This window comes from Apteryx mantelli, chromosome 14, assembly GCF_036417845.1.
Source record: "Apteryx mantelli isolate bAptMan1 chromosome 14, bAptMan1.hap1, whole genome shotgun sequence".
Classification (NCBI taxonomy): Eukaryota; Metazoa; Chordata; class Aves; order Apterygiformes; family Apterygidae; genus Apteryx; species Apteryx mantelli.
In genome coordinates, this window is record NC_089991.1 from 1,500,070 (window position 1) to 1,518,990 (window position 18,921).

The following is an 18,921-nucleotide window of genomic DNA, read 5'->3' on the forward strand; positions in this document are numbered from 1 at the left end:
GCCTCTAGTCCTTGGACTGTGGGACACAGTGATGAATCTATTCCCTATTCATCTTCTCTGTGCTACTCATAATTTTACAGGCTTCTGTCATATTCCCTGTCCCCCACCCAGTAATCTTTCTTGCAGCCTAAAGAGTCATAGTTGTCTGGTCATTTCTCACATGGAAGCTATTTTATACCTTTCCTGATCATTTTCTTCCCTTCTACTGTGATCAAGTAAAATATTAAGCTAGCCTCATGAATGGAAAACTCAATAGAGGGATTGTCTTTTTCCAGAGCAGAAATATTACCTCTAAGCACCTGTCCTCATTACTAGGTAATAGTCTGCAATTCTACAAGAATATTTAAAAAAAAATTAAGGCATTTCAAACAGGATAGAATTTCATTCCACATACTGCCATTGAGGGGTTTGTCCGCAAGTCACTTGGGCATCTAAAACTCTTGGAAGAGCTTGGTAATCGCTGAAGATGACGTCTTTTGAGTCTGAAGTATGGCACAGATAGTTGATAAGCTGCAAGGAGTGTGTTTTGCACGGTGAATTCGACACAGGACAGGGCTTGGCTGTAATGATCCTAACCCAAGCCTGCCATGTGGAAGGTTAAATGCAGGTGCCAAGTTGCTTGCCTAAAACTGGAACGAGAGCAGCTTCCCTGGGCTTTTCTGGAGGTCTCTATAAAGCGCAGCATTGGCTGCAGGAGGCTGTACAGCGACAGATGGAGCGGCGGCAGGAGGGGAGATCCACTCCGAGGAAGCAAAGCATCATCGAGATCCCAAGGAGGAGCTCTGCACCTCCCGTGGGGCTGGGAGCTTGGCTCCTGCTCGAAATCCGTGGATCAGCACAGGTCTATTTGACGCACTTTCTTCCCAGAAGTGTTTATAACTAATCGTGTTGCCTCTAATTTGATGTGGCTGATCCTGGCAGTCCTGAACACCCATTCATATGCAGAAACCTTACTTAATTTACACCTCTACACTGATAAAGAGGATCTGATTGCATATCCTGATCTTAGTGTCTGTATGAAGTTGCTTCCTTTCCTTGATGTCTTTGCACTGAAAAGGAATTACAGCCTCCTTTTCTGTTTTGAGGACTCAAGTTCTCAGCTGAATTTTATCCCCTTAACTTAGAGAAAAGATCTGTTGCTATCAGCAGAATGACAATGTAAAGGTAAAGCCTTTTGCATGTAGGAAACCTGAAGAAATACTTGCAGAAATCTTTAGAAAATGTGCATGTGGCCTAGAGCTTGTTTTGTCAAGAATTTAAACATGTAATCTTGACATGTAAATATTTCCAGAAATATTTCCTGAATAAATAAAATTCCTTCCCAAATGACCTCACCCTTTGGCAATTGTGGACATGTATACTGTACATCTTCCAGAAGGATTCATCTGGGGCTTAGCGCTGTGTTGTGTGCAGTGCCTGAAGAACTTGTGAGCTTTTGTAGGCATGCAGACTTCTACAGGGTTAGGGATTTGGGGAAGAGTCTGGAAAATGTTGCAAATGTAGAGTTAGCTACTCTTAGTTATAAAGAGTCTTAATCCTGATTTCCTCCCAGGTATGCATCTCCTCTAATCCAAGCCATATATAGTCAAACTCTAGGCACCAAGAAGTGAATATCACTTTTTTTTTGAGTATAAAGCAATTAAATTTTATAACACTTTAAGCATTTAAAAATATGTGATCTTATATTCCAGATAACTAAGGCAGAAAATGGATTTGAATCCAGTTTCTGGAGCAGGCCGTTAGTCAGGACGCTGTTTTGAGTTATTCTCACTGATCTGGCCTTTTGAACTTCTCTATATGAGTTTTCTCAGTTTGAGGGTGAGAAATGACACTCTTCAGGGCAAGCACCTACATTTCCAATATCTGCCAGCTGCAAGAAGAACAGCTCATTCACTTGAGCCTCCTTGAAGATGTTAGTGTATGCTTAAGGGTATGGGGAAAGAGAATGCACTTCCCCCCTGTTTTGAGGCACATAATCACTTAAAGATTCTTCCCCATACAGTAGAAAATAAAGAACTGAAAAAATATAGTTTTTAAGCAGTAAGATAGGGATACTCAGTAACATTTATCTCCCTTCAGCAGCTCTGAGAAATTCTAATCTGAATCTTTCTTCTGGCCAGTCTACCTTCTCTTTTCTCTTTTTCCTTCCCTCTTTTTAATTTTTTCCCCCTTCCTTTTTTGCTGTGCCAGCTCTGGTGAGTTAATAGTATGGACTTATTGGATCACCTTTTTGATCAGTAATTACATCTGGTACCTTTTATCAATTTTATTCCTAAAACAGGAAGGCTGTGCAGAGCAAAACACAAACTATTTCTGTGAGATATTCCTTCCCCCCCCCCCATTATCTTCAGTTAAATTTTCACAGCGCAGAGGAAGCCTGTCAAATGAGGGGGGTTGGTTTTCCTGGGTTATGTGTGGTGAAACTTCTGCTTCCCCGGGAAGGTTAATGAATGTGCTCTACAGCACGTACTTCCATCGAAACGGTCATCTCTGCCTACGTGAAAGGCTGGTTTTCTTTCTGCTTGTCTAAAGATATAGAACTGATAAAAGATTCAAGTCATTTCTTCAAGTGTGAAAAGAACATTAATAGTTTCTTGAAAGGGTTTCTCTTCTGAAAGGGTAATTTAAAATCAGTTTCACTTCTTGGCCAATTTATTACTCATCCAACTATGCTAAGCCCTAACTATGTTATCAAAATACTGTATTCACTAGCATTGAGTAGGGCTGGCTAGAACACAAGAACGTCATTTTCTGGGAAAACTGAGACTGAAATTTGTTTTTGATGTGCATCAGCCACAACTGTAGTGAAAAATGCACAGCTCGTGAATGCGCACACAAATCCCAAATAACAGAATCACGAGGCTGTGCCACACACCTACAGAAGTCCCAAGTTTTGGGACTGGGCTTGAGTCCAGTTCAAGCTAGACTTGAACAGGAATTTGAATCCGAGATATTTCTATCTTCTGGCATAGAACTGGTTCTTGTAACTCTCATCCTCTGGAAATGCAAGGAAGAAATATCTGTTAAGCTAGATGGAGGCTGACCTCATAGCTTGGCATAAAGTCAAGCAACTGATGCTGAGCAGGGGCTCAACCTTGAGCTGCGCGATGTCCGGGAAGCACCATAAACTGGGGTATAACAGGGACTATGTCAGAAACCCTATTCTGCACCCAACATGCTCCTTCATAGAGCCTGCTCATACCAATATATGCCCTCAAAAGTGCGTGTTTCCAGGGGGAAGGGCCTCTTTCTTCTGGACAGATCAGTTTATTCCAACGGAAAGTCTTTTCTCTGAAAAATCCCCAGGTTGTCCACACATTCAAGATACCTTCCCCTGCTCTGGTGTGTATGAGCACGTTCGTGGATGCTTCCTGTTCTTCCAGACAAACATGGGCCTAATGGATTTAATATTTAAAATGGACAGTGCAGGAAACTTTATTTATTATTACTTTCTGGGTCCTAACGCTGAAGAATTTAGGAGTCAGACATTGAAGGGCAAGTTCCTTATTAACAGTGACCTTCTCTGGACTCTCTATTATGGGATGTCATCGCCAGTACAGCCTGGGGGCTGACCAGCTGTAAAGCGGCTTTGTAGAGAAGGACCTTGGTGTTCTGGTAGGCAAAAAGTTGAACATGAGCCAGCAGTGTGCCCTTGCAGCAAAAAGCTCAACAGCATCCTGGGCTGCATTAGTAATAGTATTGCAACAGGTGGAAGGAGGTGATCCTTCTCCTCTACCCTCCCAGATGTGAGACCACATCTGGAGTGCTGGGTCCAGGTCTGGCTAGCCAGTACAAGAAAGACATGGACATACTGTAGAGAGTCTAGTGAAGAGCCACAAATATGATTAAGGGACTGGAGCATCTCACATAATGAGGAGAGGACTTGTTTAACCTGGAGGAGACAAAGCTTGGGGGGGGTCTTATGTGTATGAATATCTGATAGGGCCAAACTGCTAATCTTCTGTTGTGTAACCTCCCTTTTACGACAGCTCTTCAATAGAGCAACACAGTTCCATATTTTGTGATTTGAGGAGTCTGTGGAAGGTCTGCTAATGATAATAGGGTTTCTTCACTATTCAACAGTCTCAATGTATTATCTTGGATGCCATGAGCTGTGCATGGGCCATTCTTCATACCATCCAAATTATTTTATATCTTCAGTGGGGTTTGCTTATGATATAACAAACAATAATCAACTCAGTTATTAAAACTCAACTTTCTGTGCCAAGAGGTTTCATATTTCATACATATATTGTGCACTTGCATTTGACCCTTTTGCAGGGCTGAGGTGGAACGAGGCAAGCTGTAGAACAGAGAGCAAATTCTGGAGTTCTATCTGCAGGAATACTCAGGTATTTGTACATACTATATTTTAATTATTTGCCAGAACAATGCTTGCTCTGTAAGCAAGGACTGTTACATAACCGCCAGGAGGAAGCTAGCTTGTTCCCCAGAAGCGATGGGGGGACGACCCTCTGGAGCAACAGGGAAAAGCATCCCGAGTTCCCTTTCCACTGTGCTGTCCAGCGGCCTCGCTGTGAACGGCTGTTGCACCAGAGCTAAAGCCCAGAGGGAAACTCCTGCCAGCTGCAGGAGGGATAAAGGCGTACAGTAGAGCTGACATACGATCAGTTAGCTAGAAGGGAGGCAGCTGTTGAAAATATGCATGTCTGCAGTCTGGCTGTAGCTCAACATCCCTAGAAAAGAGAAACCAAGGCAAAGCCAAGAAGGTGAAGACAATCTTTACGGAGACAAAGGTTGTATTGTTTCACATGGCTTAGTTCTGCCAACTGATGCTGCCTTCCGCCTTCCCAGAGGTGAGAGAAAGGGTGAAGATACTGTATTTTTCAAATTGGTCTGTGCATTTTTGTACTAGAGTCCAGCCTTATGGAGACTTAAGAATGCAGCTAACAAGGGTGCCAGTGGCATGAACCGATTGGTAAATGAAACCAGCAAGGCTGCCAGATGTGTGCTCTTATAAATCTGAGCTGCCTTTACACTTTCGCAAAGAAAAGATCAGCATCTGAGGCAATCTTACAAATGGCTATGCTCTCCCTAGACCTTTTTCCAGTGCTGAGCCTGTGGTTTCTGTTCTCTCTTTACCTCCGACTGATTCCTGTGCCCCCTCTCTTCTTAAATGTTGTAGAATCAGTCACAAATGCAGCAATGTTTGATATTTTTAACACATATATATATACATACACACACTAAAAAAAACTACAGAAGAGAGAAGCTGACTTATTTCACTGTTAGGAGGCAAAAGTAAAACAGACGTAATGAATATGAAAGAATCCTCAGCTGTATAAAGCTCCTTCCTACTATTCGGGTAACTGCTCTGATAGTTTTTGGGGTTTTTTTTTCCACCCTACCTGGTGACCAGGTGTAACAGGGAGAAAAAAGTGCAAGTGGCAGATCTGGAACAAAATGGGCATGGGGACCCTTTACCGACCCAGTGCCCAGTGAGGCTGGGGATCATCCAGGGAGTTCCTAGGTCTTATGAGTAAGCCCCAATGTAATGGGGAGAGGAGAGAGATTTCCAAACTGCTTCAGTCAGGCTGTAATTTTGTTGTCCCATAGTACTGCTTTTAGAGGCACCAAATGAAGAACGCGACAGCTGCATGGCAGAAACTACTGAACCATGTACCAGCTAGCTCTGCCAACTTAACTTTGTTCCAAAAAATCTTGAAGAGGTAAACATGCCCTGGCAAACTTGGTCAGACAAGTGGTGTTTGATTGCCTGACCTGAAGTCAAAAGTCAGCTCGGCGTTGCGTGCTGTGATCAACTGAGCCATTAACTCTGCCGTGGGCTGAGCTGGTAGAGCACAGGCCCGGTGTTCATGCGCGTCTCCCTTGATGCTGGCACCAAGGTCCTCTCCGTCGTCCCCAGAGGAGCCTGGTGCCTGGAGCAGCATGGGGACCTACTCTCTCCCGACACAGTCGGTGTCCTGTGACCTGCGCGAGAGTGAAAAGCAGGCTGGACCGGGCCGGGTCCTGGAACAGGCTGCCCATGCTGTCATGCTGCCCATGCTTTTGTTCTTCTGGCCTCCTTAGTAAGCCTTTAGGAGGCAAGACCTCTTCTGCAGCGTCCGTTGCGGTGGTAGAAAGATCATCCCGCACGTCTTTCCAGAGCAACTGAAACGCAAATCTGTGTCCAGTCAGTCCCACCAAGTCCTAGTGATTCTCTCCTTTTTCTCCCTAGAAGCAAATTGAGATTCTTTTCTTAGATTGCCACAAAACTAGGAAATTCTTGCAATCAAAAGATTAGTTAAACTTGCATTACTCAATGCATTTTTGTTTCACTGCATTACTAGAAACAATTGCATAATTTCACTACCCAAATGAGTTAGCTTATTCATTGGCTTTCATTTACTTGAACTTTGAAGTATTCACTTCTGCCATTTGATCCAAGCCTCATTTGAGAAAAAATTAGGAAATGACATGCCACACGTGAAAGACTAAGGACCATAAAATGCGTTTGTTCCCTCTTGGCCAGTTACAAATATTAGAAATGAGGCCAGTAAAAACTTTCTATCATTCTTTTTAATGTTTTCTAAAAAAAGTGTGTTGCTTTTTCTTTTACAAAAAGACCCTTTTGGCTGTGAAGGGTACTTTCAACCTATTCATCCAAAACTGAATTTCTGTTTTTGTCCATAATGTTTTCTTCTTCTTTTAAGAAAAAAAGAAAACTTTTGATATTAAAAGTTAATTTTGCACATAGAGCACTTTTATGGTGGTTTGTATGATGAATGCTTCATGTAGTGCATATGATTCATAAGGTATAGTAATAGGATTCTTAAGTATTTTGAATAGCAAAGATAATGAAAAGAGCATCTCCTCTATCTGCATTACACTAACATTATTAGTTTGTTGTAAAATCACCGTTACATATTACAAATATTTCTTGCATAATCTGAATGTAAACTTAAGCATCTTCAAGGATTCATAAGGTTATAGGATTTATTGTATAATTTTGACGTTTGAAAATTAAGCTAAATTTTGTCATACTGCCTGGAGGAGGATCCAGCTGAAATCACCTTCTCAAGAGAAGCAGAGAAGGAAGATAGGGAATTACCATGTGAAATAACATATTGATTATCAGAAAGTAAAATATCTTCTGTTTGGGAAAACAGCTCTGGTGATGCTACATCTGCATTTTGACTAAGTAGGATAGGTAGGAAAAAGTCTATTGTAATTTCCCTTGCACTCGATGCCTATCCCAGCAAAAAGGAGATTTAGAGAGAAGGCTGCAGCCAAAGCATAAGTTCATGCTCTCTAAGGCAACATCTTGCAGATCAGATGCTGCTTTATGAGTCAGGCCCTCAGCTTCAGCGGCTGCGATGACCTGTTTTTTCCTGCAGCAATACTCTGACAAGGGAAGCGCCTGCCAGCATTTTTGCTTAGCCCTTTTGACCAACCATCCCTTGAATCGTGAAGGAGACACCAAGGATAGACCTGAAGTTTCAGGTAGCTATTGATGATGTATTTTGTTTTGTTTCACCTTCTTGTAATTTTATTTCCAGTGCACTTAAGCTTGATTTTTTTTTTTTTTTGGCAGAATAAAAATGAATTTATTTTTTGTGCTTATCTTGCTTATCTTTGAAACTGATTTCAGGATGATTTTTAAGAAGTGCTAGTTACTCATTTGCCATGAAAAAAGCAAATCAACTAGTGGGACAGATTGATACCAATGTCTATCACCCAAAAGGTTTTGGATTGTGCAGAACCGGGGTGCAAGTGATTTCCATGTAGTCTGGCGAAGTCTCTTTGGCAGATACTAGCTAATATCTTCTGGCAGGAAGCTTAGAGGGAGAAAGAGCATTCTCAGAATAATAAACTTCGTTGTGACACCAAGCAATAAACTTGACATTGGGAGGGAACTTCTATAAAGCAGTGTAAGTATAGTCAATTAATCTTTAGTGACTACATAGATATACTTAATCATATTTAAGTCTGTTCATATGTGAATGTTTGTTTAAATATTTCTGGAAGTTCTTTAAAATAATAACGCGTATATTCCAGTAGAATACAAATGTTCGTTTCTTTAGACCCTTCCAACAATAGCGGGATATGGAATTCCTTATCCAGCTATTTTTCTGTGGCTTTTCTCCTCTCAGCTAATTATTACAGTCTTTGTCTAATGATGCATTTGGTATTGAATTATATACTTTTAAAAGCTCTTATGCTTGTCTTAGCTGGAAGTATGTTCTGGCCTGTCTTGTAATCCCCTCTGCAGCCTCATTGGAGTTAGATAATATATACAAAAATATTAAGTCACTAAAATTGTGCTGTAAGTCACTTGAGGTTTAAAAATGTTTTTTAATGAATAACAATCCCAGGCAGCCAGAAACAATTTTAAGGAATTCCAAGCCCTAATGAAGGAGAACGTTTAAGGACATCCTGAGCTTTAAAAGTATGCCAAGGGCTTTCCCTGCACGGAGCTGGAAGAAGCGTGTACCTTGCTGCGCTCCTGAGCCAGGGTCCTGGTGCCTGATCCTCCCCTTGTTTCCTACAGTGAGAACAGGAGCAAGGTCAGCGATAAAATAACTCTGGTCGATGTTAATTGGGTGAAATGCATTTTCCTGCCAGCACTGAAATCAGATGGGGAATATCTGTCCCTTTGGTTGCAGGGTAGCCCTCTACAGTAATTAGATGTGACTGGGAAATACGGCATCCTTCACCAAAATGTGGGATTTGAGCCATGTACCAGTGCCCCCACACAGCGGCTGATGTGGTAACAATGTAATCGTGCAGGATTTCCAAACTTCGTAGCCAAAATAGGAAAATGGTCAAAACGGAAACAAAAACAAAAAAAAAATCACCCAAGCAAATCTAAATTAGAGCAATTCGTTGTTCGGTTTGCAATCATGCTTCCTGTTGTGATGAAAGTTTCCCATTCAAACATTTTTATGCATTTGAGCTTTTCACAAACTGCCAGTAAACGATTGCAACAAAACTGTGACCAGTTAGTAACCTCTCAGTTGCATCTTAGCTGTACAGTAAGCTACAGGACAGCAGCCAAGGCCAAATATTTCACTCTAAAAGCAGAGGATTCTACAATGGGAGCGAATGCTGTAAACTGTGAGCAATGCAGAGCTTACCGAGCCCGGTGGGTAGTCTGTACATTGTGAAATACCGGCAATTATAAGCGAACACCAGCACCCAGATTGATTTTTATGATTCGTGCGTGATACAAGAATGCTACGACGGAGAAAGGCAGCAATTGCCAGAGGAGGTTTCTGCAGCCCGGGGATGGACGGGAAGCAGGCCGGCTGGCCCGGAGAGCGCTGCAGGGAGCTGCGGCAAGTGCCGCAGGTTCGAAGCCGGCGCCAGAGCTAGGGTCCAAGGGAGCTTCTCTATGGCTTTCCCCAAAACTGCAGTGCATTCAGCAGAGCTACCTAGGTTTCGGGGGAAACGAGCTGCTGTGGGTCCCGTGAGGGCTGGCTCCGGCGTGGCCGTGGTGGGCTCGGCGTGGCCGCGGCGGCCGTTCCTGGAGCTGGTCCTTCGGCGCGTCGCGAGTTCAGAGATAACCTTCCGCTGGTGGTGCTTACGAGGGCGCCTGTGTGGGAGGGATCCTGTTCCACTTAGAAAAAGGCGGTTTTCGCTTCGATGGATTCAGCTTGGATGACCCTAGTTCAGTCACTTTTATAGAACATGCCTTCTGTTGTATGTTATTTTAGTACATGGTCTACTCGGATTTGCTCTGCTGGTGCTGCCAGCGTGATCCTCCGGGCTGCAGGTTCAGAAAGTTAATTCCCGACTCCATGGGGACTCAGTCTTATGGAAGTATTCCTGGTGTTGGCCTCTGGTGCTCGGGGACCTTGGGCACGCAGCCGATTGCTGCGCTGGACTCTTCCCGCGTTTGCAGCTCATGGATCTGTGCTGAACGAGCGAATAAATGCATTTCAGATTTCCTGTCCTTCTGTGGGGTTTTATATGTGAGAAATTGTGGAGGGAAGTTCTACGGGGGGTTGTTTGGACTCGGGTCTTGGAGCGGTTAGCTGTAAAGCCAAAAGCTAAATCCATCTCTAGACCAGCGTGTACAGCTCACGATAGGTGAGGTGCCAAGTGTGTCCCGCTTCTTGCAGCCTCGGGCAGCACGACGCTTGCCTGCTGTTTCGCTGGTAAAGCGTTTGGTTCCTGAGAAGTGACATTTGCTATAGTATTATTCTTGAGACGGGCTTATCTGAAAATCAGTGGGACGCTTTAGAAAGAGCATATCGTTTGACTATTGCAGTATGAACATACCTCTGGCAATTGTTTTTTCTCCCTAATTCAGAGTTCCACTGACTTCAAAAACAGGTAAAATCTTAGCAAGGAATTTAGGACACTGCTCAGAGCATCAGTGTTTGGAAGCATCTGTTGTTATCTTATGCTTAACCTGAGAGTAGTTATTTCTGGACATAATTTGAAATGATGTATTTTGGTTTATGTCTAAACTGAAAAGAATAATTCTACTAATCTGGGATGAATAGTTTCTCCCAGTTCCAGGCTTGTTTCTTCAGTGATGATAATACTGATAGAGCCAGAACTTATTCAGTCTCATAAACCAAATGAATGATTCACAGGCTTTACCTTTATGCATCATCTCTATTTACATGATATGAGAATATTATATAAATACCATGTCTTGTTGATCATACATCTGTATTCATTTTGATGGGGATGGCAATTATTTCTCTCTAACATATCTCTGTTTAGTGACTTTCTAATGTGCCAGAGACAAATTATTCCAGAAACAACTGTTAAAATCCACTGTCAGTGGTCAATGCTGTATTGCAGGCCGTTGCTCCCCCAGACCCAGCAGAATTTGGACTCGTTCCTGCAAGTGAGCACTGGGAAAGTGCCCCAAAGTGTAAGCACGTGTGCGTAACTAGATCTTCTGGTATTGCACAGGTATAATATGACGGGAAAACACTTCTGATACCACACCAAATAACTTTTGGTGGTTTTTTTTGTTTTTTTTTAATAGTGAAGACTCACTGTCTGGTTTAGATAGCAGAAGCGGGGCAGGGAGCAGCAGGTTCAGGCATGGACCTGCCTCATCTCTAGCGTCACTGGTGGCACCGCAGGGACCCCAGTCGGTGCCGCGCGGCATCCCAGCCGGCGAGCGGAGGTGCGGGGAGGGAGGCATCGCGCTCCCGCAGCGGACGCGGAGTACGGCGGAGCGCCCGGGGGATGCCGGAGCCGGGGAAGCGTGCCGCGGAGCAAGCGCGCTCTTGTGCCTGGGCTTTGGGCCATTCTCGTTTAAGTATCTCTGTGTCTTCTGGAGCTATTACACTTGTGTAAACAAATGTTCAGAGTCGGGGAGAGACGATGCTCTGGTAACGGGAGCTGTCGTCTGGCCCGTGAGGGACCTACATCCAGGCTGCTGCTCCACCAGCGTTTACGCAAAAGCGGAGCCCCTCCGGCAGAAGGGAGTGAAAGAAAACTTGACCCCGGAATAGCCAAATAGAAGTGGATTCGCCAGGATTTGTGGGGGGCTTGGGCAGAGCTCTGTGAATCTAGCTAAAAACTTTGAATTCAGCAGCACCCAGCGGGAACCCGTATCCCAGCCAAACGTGGGTATTTTAGGATAGGACAAATACAGCCAGGCAGGACACTGAACTCTCTTGAGAGTGGCGTTATCCACACCAGCTTGGGATGCTTTGATTTCCCTAAACAAACAAAAAATCCCCTTCTGACTACCTTATCCCTGAGCGTTCCCGTAGCACACTAGGGAATTGAGCTCCTTCAGGCCCCGGCTTGGCTTGCGGTCTGAGACGTGCCCAGGGTTAAACGGACAGGCTGGAGAGGTGCTGGTGACCTGGAGGAGCTGGTGACTGGGATTTCTCCCACCTTTTTCTTCAAAACTTGTGCCAGCTGCTGAGGCATCCAGAGCTGATCCCCGAGGAAGCCTGCCACCGCGCAGCTCGCTGCAAGAGGAGGGAGCCCCAGCTCGCGCTCGCGGGCTGCAGGTGCGAGCCCCGACCCGACAGCCTCCGGCATGCTCGGTGCCACGCATCTTCAATGCGCAGATCGCCACGAGCCTTCTCGAGGAAGGTTAATGTCTCGGCAAACTATGGTACTAGACAGGTGCCTCTGGTTGCTATTCTGTCTTGAATGTGCATGATGCACTGGAAGAACCAGTGCAAGTGTTTGAGGGTCACCGGCGAACGCGAAGGTGGTACCTGGCTGTGGTGGTGGTACCTGGCGCTCCGTGGCTGGAAGCGTAGCAGGAGCTCGGTGAGAGGTGCCGTGGGGCATGGCCTGACCCTCCCTGCCTCCGTGAAGGCACATCTAGGAGTGCCGTGTGTCTCGGCGCTTTAGCCTGGTATTATTTGCTTGCTTGCTTGCTCGCTTGCTTTTTTTTTTTCTTAGTAGAAGTGAAAAAGGGAAAATAGAAACTATGTAATTGTGCAGGCTGAGGTAACAAAATTGGGATTGGCGAGTGCGCTGTGCCATTATTTTCTCAAACATCTATCAGTTCGTCTCCAGCGCAAAGTGTCTCTGAACAGAGTAGTATGTTGGCAGCATAGATTCAGGTTTCATTTTAAAATATTTTCAGTATACTAAATAGTATACTACTTAATGGTAGTCTAAGGCCAGCAACAGATGTTATTTAAAAACACTTTGCTGGTTTGAAGACCAAATTAGCAATATTCTAGATTTAAAATATGTTATATCCCCAAGTCCATGTATAAAAATATTATAGATGTATTCTGGGCCAGTTTCCTGGTCCTTATAAGTTCAGTTCCATAATTAAAAACTCATCTGTAAATGCAAAAAAAACAGAAATACAAATTAGATTCAGCTTTAATTGCTGAAGGCCATTAAACCTGGGGATGAATTGAAAAGTGTCATGTTCTTAAATATTAAAAAAGCCAAGCAAGATCTTTAAGAGCTTGTGAGAAACTCTTCACAAGTCACATTGGCTGATTCCAGTCAAGCAGAAGGCTTCTCTTTCTGTGTCGCACATGAGGTTGGTGCACGTTTTCTCTTTACCTTTCTAGCTATCATATAACTCCCAAGCCATCCCCGCTATGCATATAAATACCTCTCCGGCAGCTCCGTGGGAAATGCCTTGCGATGAGTGGCTGATATCGCAGCTATCTTGTAGCTACATGACTTTCCCACCTGTCTGAACAGTGTTGTTGTCGAATGAGAAACTATCAGGTGCCAAGAGCTCCTTTCTGGATGCTCTGTATCGGTTTTAGGTGACGCCACAAACAAAGCAGTCTAACAGCTGTGAAAAGACTTCTCAGCTTAACCCTTACTGATGCATTTCTGAACTTTTTCCATGGTGTAAACGCTTGCTTTGGCAAGTTTTTATCGAGTGTGCTTTGCAGCCCTCCACCAACATAACACTAAGACTTTGCTGCGCAAGCACGTCCTCTGAAAGCAGTGGCATTGCCTCTTCTGCCGTCAGAAAATGAAGTACACTTGAGCCCTCTCTTTTCCTAAGGCAAATTACCCCTGCTGCTTAATCTTGTACCCGACCAAAAAGTTAATTTTCCTTTGTTTCATGTGATCTGAAATCTCAAATACAGATTTAATGCACAATTTAGTGTTCAGGCAAGGCAGTTCTTGAAGTTTGCAGGATGAGAATTTAGTCTGAGAAAGACCTGCAGCACAAGCACCTGAATGCTTGGGAATGTGGAACATTTACCAGTGGAAATATTGCTTTAGTTTTGCTCCCGGGTGTTGACACTTCCATCCCTGAAACTTCTTAAGCATCGAGAGCTGTCATGATTGTGTTTACTCTTTCCATTACCCACTAATATTATTTTCAGATTTAAAGCATCCTACAGTGTGCACTTGTCTCGCCTCCTCCTGTGAGTTACGCTGGAAGGCGCAGCGCCGTGAGCGTTCTTCCACTGCCATCCATAATTGTCTGCCTCTTTTCAGCAGCAACGCGTGGTTGCACTGACACACGTACTCGTTTTTCTAAAGATGAAAAGAGCAGATTCTTTGGAAGTTTCTTATTAAGTGCACAGCCTTGTTGAGCAAAAACATCTTTCTCTTAACAGGTTTAGTCTTTCATCACAGATTTGTTCATGCTTGATTTATAAAGTATTTTAAGTTTTTTAAAATTTGGTGAGTGCAGAAGAATGCATCATCATCTTGTGGATTGCTTTCTTTTGGTTTTTTGGCTCGGGGAAGTCAGAATGTGGTTTTTTTACAAACACAAAGTAAATTGTACAAAAACAGGCTTGTTCTTAGACGTATGGTGCTTCAAACTTCATTGTGTTTCCTTCTTGGTTAACGGGCCAGGGTAGTACCCCAAAACCAGGTTAAGACCTGGAAAACTCCTGTGCTGTACAGGAAGAAGACTGATCTAATTTCCAACCTGCATTTTATTTTAAACTGTATAATCCGGAATGCAGAAAATTCGGAATCCCAAACTACTAGGATTGCTCCTACCATCTCTCATTCAGATAAATCACCTTCCTCATCTAATTCATGACATTACCTGTAGCCAGACTACTCGCATGAATTAGAAATAGCAGGTTGAATTTCCCTGCTTCTGCAGGGCACGAATTGCCTGAACTCGCTGTATATTCTGGATGGAGCCGAACACGGTCTGGATTCAGCCGGGGCAAATGTTTGCTTTGTGCTCTTCGGTGAGCAGGACATTGCTGCGACTCGCAAAGTTTTTGTTTGGACTCGGACGTAAGCTAGCTTTTACCTAAGGAAAAGAGATTGTCAAAACAGACTGGGCACACAAGGGAAAAACAGGTGGGTGGTGTAGCCGGCCCAGCTGCCTTTTCCCAGCGCTGCCCGGCGAGAGCAGCCGGAGCAGGGAGTTGCCTTAGAGCGGGGACAACTAGCCGATATCCCTGCTCTTTCGGGAAGGTACTGCCGTCTCGAAAGGGAACACGGCACTGCTCCTTACATGGCTTATCCACCGAGGCGATCAGTAAAACTATGTGACAAAATTGGGTTGCTAATGTGCTTACCATTTAAGCTATGCCCCTTCACTTAAAATAGTTAGCAAACTAGTAGATACTGCACTTTAATGTACGTGGATTTAATGCGTGCTCTTCCAATGGCTAACTCCTTCTGAGAAAGAAAGCAACAGATATTCCCGGGTAGGAAGAGAGCTTTCCCTGCATAAGCCTGTTCTGATGGGAAGAAGGGAAACATCAAGGAAATGCCCTACAGCTTTGTTAGTAAACGCAGTGTAGACCAAATCCTCTAGCAGACAACTTACTTGACTACAAGACATCTGGCTAGCATTCACTGTCACTTCACAGCTATGCAGGCTGGGCTGCCACCGGAGAATGAAACTATTTGTGAACAGTTGCTGTAAACTTTTTTGTTTGTTTGTTTTTAACTCAGATCTTATCTTCTTCAAGTGTCCATCTGAACCCTGATGCAGACGGTGAAATGCAATGCATCTTCTGTTTCAGCTAGCAGTTGCGCTGGGTAAGTGCCCTCGTATTGCTTAACCCCTCAGCAGGCACAGTGTGCCGAGCCGGTGTCCGCGGGACTGCCCGGCGCTGCAGAGCTCGGCGTGCGTGCACGCAGTTCTGCGGGAGCAGCAAGGCTCAGTAATACCCAAAAACATTGCTGTTGCATGACAGGAATCATGTTCTTCATATTAGCAGTCACGCATGAGTCATGGAGACCTACTAATGCAATTTGAATGTGATTTGAATTTCGTACCAAGGGGCGCAGTGCGGCTTGGCCGGGAGGTGCTGGGAAGTTTTGTGCCGTCCCTGAAGCCGTTCTGCATGGCCCGGGGCAGAGCCGGGGCTCGGGAACCGTCACCACCAGCTCCCTGCCGGCTAAACAGCAGCCCGGCCTGTCTCCAGTTCTCTAGATGTCCTGGACAACCTTAAAAGCCCTTCAAGAAAGGCGTACAGGAGGAGCACCATAATAAACTCGCAGGATTTTCCTCAATACTTGCTCCAAGTAGGGGAAAATAGTAAAACACACCTTACCGCTGAGAAAGATGATAAAAATTGATAAAAATGATAAAAAAAGAAAGATGACAAATTATTCGTGCTGTGGAAGTGCTGCCGGGGCAGCCTCTCCAGGGAGCCGGATGCGCGCGGGGCCGAGAGGAACGGGCTGGGACGCAGCTCCGCGGCCGGTTGCACCTGCCGGGTGTCTGCCCCGCATGTGGCTGTCCCTGCTGAGGGGCGCGAGGCGCTCCCGGGCCGCGGTTCTTTCAGAGCTTTAATTGCAATGGGAGTTTGCACTTGCATTCATGCAAGACCTTTTCTTTTTCCTTCGTAAGATATATTTAGGTCATCCAAGCAGGTAAGTAAATGTCCCTCTTAATTTATAAAAGCCAATCAAAGGAAAAGCAAGGCTATGTGCTGAAATACATAACATTTTGGCAAATTTAGTCAATTTATCACACATCAGAACATAACCATTCCCGTAACAGATCAGGCCTTGGACCCATCCATGCCAGTGTCTCATCTGAAGCAGTGACGAGCCAATGCTTAGAGTACGGAAGAAGCAGAGCAGGATCCTCTCCCAGCGTGCCCTCCCGACGAGCCCACCTGAGTGTTTGTGCGTTGGCAGAGCCAGCTCTTGCTTCCGGAACATCGTGTTTCAGCGCCACGGTTAGGCCTGTCACCTTCAGGCTTGGTCAGCCCCTTACTGGACCCATCCATGCTTTCGACGGCCACAGCGTCGTATCTCAGTGGGTTTCACCGCTTAATGATGTTAGGCGGAGATCCCTCTTGCTGTCGTCCCTCTAGCTGTCTGCAGTCTAAAACTATTCTATTTCTATAGCAATTAAATATGCACTGTAGAAAGAAACTATTTTAGTTGCGGAGTGAAGTCTCCTCTCTCTTATCTTGTTGGGCTACTGTCCACTGACAGACTATTACCGTGATTCATCATAACTCCGTTTCTTGGAAAAGCTCTCTGCAGAGCTAGGAGCCGTGCGTCGAGCGAGGCTCAGGTTCCCCGGCCAAGGGTGACTTGCCAACAACACCCTGCTCTGGCAAACGTGAATTTCAGTCACACTGCAAAGAAAAAGCAAACCTGAGATCTGGATCAAATATCTATATTCTACCAAATCTTCCCATCACAAATTAAGGTTAAGTTGCTACTTTAAATTCTGTTCTTTTTTTCCCCCCAGTGCTAATTAATATCTGTCTAAACTCCTGGAATATGTGTATATATGTAGAGTGGGTGAGTATACATAGATATACGTGTGTGTGTATGTGTGTGTATATATATACATAATTCACCCCCCCCCTTTTTTTGTGACTTATGTTTTAACCAGGCAAGAACCTTTATAGGTATCCTCTTATTGCTATGTGTTTGGGGAAAAAAAGAGGGATTGGGGAAGGGGAGGAAAAATCTCTCCTAACAAAGGAAAAATTGCAGTATATTACTTTTGCAGGAAGAAATCATATTGGATTGTGTACATTCTGTCGCTAAAGGATTTTAGTACACCAGTGACCTTAGAGGGTCTTTGGAAAAGGAACCCTTTATATTTGAATTGGAATCCTGGCATGTGGTGAAGAGGTTGCCATGGTGAATATGCATTTCTTATGGAATTGGAGAAAATAAGTGAATAAAAACCATGTAAGTCACCAATGCATAAGTTATTGCTGCTCGAGCTATGTAACTCTTCTTTGCTGATATATGGTAAAAGTTGCTTTGGTTTCATTTTGTTTTTTTTTTTTTTTAAAGAGGCATATTACATTAACTGTTACATTTAAATAGTCATTTGAAGCCAGTTTTAAGCCTTACAGATTTAGAAATATTCAATTACCATACCAAAAAACTTCACATGTAACTTTACAAACTATATGCAAGCGCTAGTACCAATGGGTCTTTTGTATTATACTTCTCTTTGCAAGAAAAAATTGTATATACAAACAGCTTGAGAGCGCCTTATACTTGGCACTATTATCTGATTATATACACATAAATCTGCTTATATAATTCTACTTGAACAGCACTGAATTGTTTTGCCAACAATTTACACTCTCACAGCTGAGACCTTGCAGACCTACTTCAAAAACTGACTTAACTCTTTGAACTCTGAGTCGCATCCACTTTAAAGTATCTTCATAATTTTAACTAAAACGTTGGGGAGTTATTTCATTCAGAATGTTCCAGTCTTAGAAAACGCTCAATTTTCAGCACAAGCTGTAAATAAAACTTAGTTTTCAGTTCTGTCACTGTGCCTCCTTTTTTGCATTGCAATTGCTCTGGGCGAGGGTCTCGCCGCGGCGCTGCCCTGCTGCGGTGCGGCCGCCGGTGGGTGCACGCGCCTACGTCTACTTTTAGGTGCAGTTACCTGATCTGTATAAAGAATTTAAACATGTGTACAGGCTATGCCTGTGTATAATTTTGTTGAAATCATACTTTCTCCGAAAAATGGCCGTTCCTTTTCGCAAGCACACAGAGTGGATAGTAGGAGGCTGTAGCAGACTCCTGCGTAAGCAACCTCTACGCCCTGGGTAGAGCTGCTGAATTTGTTCAGCATCGGGGCATCTGCATCACTGGTTTTGATTTTCATGCCGGATATCTAGCTGTGAAGCCTCAAGCTTTATAATTCTGTACTGATGGCTGCTGACTTCTTTACTTTTTCCTGCATGAAACTACCGGATCTCTTTTCCAGAGAAAAAGCTTGTTGTCCTTTGCCAGCTCCTTCGGTACTGGCAGGCTGCGACGTTCCTTATTCGAGGTACGTGTTTTTGGCTCGCTGTGGAGAGCCACAGGAAGCGTCTCCTTACCTGGGGCTGCAGGGAGCCTTCCTGCCCCAAGCAGCCGCTCTCCAGCACCCCTGTCCCCAGGGCGAGCGTGTCCCGACGGCGGTGCGGACGCGTCCACGAGGTCGCGGGTGCGCAGTGCTCGGTCTGCTTTCCCGCTTGCCCTTCCCCTAAACGGTTTGCACGTCCTCTGAAAGGTCGCTCAGGCAATTAACTTAATAGTTCACAGTGTCATTCGGCGACTATTTAAACT

At 44.4% G+C, this 18,921-nt stretch overlaps 1 long non-coding RNA gene across 1 annotated transcript; it reads left to right on the forward strand.

Annotated features, from left to right (window-relative positions):
* The first annotated feature begins 7,410 nt into the window (after positions 1-7,410).
* Positions 7,411-16,698, forward strand: LOC106487212 (uncharacterized). The gene is made up of 3 exons (XR_001293031.2): positions 7,411-7,464; positions 15,319-15,405; positions 16,376-16,698. It is a non-coding gene; the product is annotated as an uncharacterized lncRNA (long non-coding RNA).
* The last annotated feature ends 2,223 nt before the right edge of the window (positions 16,699-18,921 follow it).